The following is a 1317-nucleotide window of genomic DNA, read 5'->3' as shown; positions in this document are numbered from 1 at the left end:
AGGGAAAGGTCTGACATTGATTCAAGTTGCAACAAATTTGGCCGGCCCCTCAGTTTTACCTCTTCTCTTCGTTCTGGGTCTCTGTTTTTTTAAACGGAGAAAGGAGGAAGAGAGTTTTGCTGAGGAGGCCTGGAGGCTCAAAACCACCTCACTCCTGGTTTAACCGGACCAAGACTACGCACACCACGCGACGAGACAGCAACAAACACACACACGACCACGCCACACACCACACAACACACACAACACACACACACACACAACCACACACACAACACACCACCACACAACACACACCACACACACCACCACACACACACAACACACACACACACACACACAACACCACACACACACACCACGTTTAGATGTGTGCATTGGAACAGCCTGAACCTCGTCTTCAAGCGGAATATACGTTAGAAAAGCACATGCCCTTATCCACTCTGAAGTTGAATGTGGTATTTGAAGATGTACAAGACTTTTTATTATCCTACTAAACCTATTACCGGTAAATAGGTGGTGGTATATGTTATTCTTTACATACGAAATAAATTCAAATATTGCAGATTTTTTTAGTTTAAAAGTCTGGGGAAAGATGGATTTATTTGTAGTCATAATGACATAAATCACTTAGTCCGACTCTCTGTGAACCCTGAGTAAGCCCTCTTTACTCTGGGTTATTTGGTTACAGGCCTGCTGGGAGATATTAAAGGGGTGATAAATTATGGAAAGACTTTAATTATATGTTAAGCTGGGATAATCCATGATCATGGATTCAGGGGGCTTCATGCATGGCAACGTCAGTTTTTATTTATATAGGGCAACTTTCCAACCACAAGCAATTCAAATTGGTTTTTTAAATGAACTTATTAACGAAGTTTGCCACTAAAGTTTGAATGTATCCAGCTGGATGCTATTTTGGCACTGTTATATGTGATTCACACTTGAAATAAAAGTTAACACCAATGTTTGTCGTCTTACATATACTTTCTTACACATTTGTTAGAAAATCTCAACTGGTCCCCGGCTTGAGGCTTGAATTTGTGATCCTCTCCAGAATGGAAGTAATTCATCACATACAGAGCATTCAAAGGTAGTTCCTGGAACAGTGTCCTTCACATGCTGATATCCAAAGAGAGCGAGTATACACAGGTCTCAAGATGGAGGAATAGAAAGCAGTATTCATGTTTACTTCAGATTAGCTCACGTCAGAAATGATCATGCTTGTCATTATGTCTCTCTCCATAAGGGCCTGAATCATCATGTTAATCACATAGCTATCATATTGCCTCAAACAGTCCTTGATGCCTCTTCTCA

This window comes from Notothenia coriiceps, unplaced genomic scaffold (genome assembly GCF_000735185.1).
Source record: "Notothenia coriiceps isolate Sejong01 unplaced genomic scaffold, NC01 NC01_scaffold00020190, whole genome shotgun sequence".
In the NCBI taxonomy this organism is placed as follows: domain Eukaryota; kingdom Metazoa; phylum Chordata; class Actinopteri; order Perciformes; family Nototheniidae; genus Notothenia; species Notothenia coriiceps.
This window is presented reverse-complemented; position numbering follows the sequence as displayed.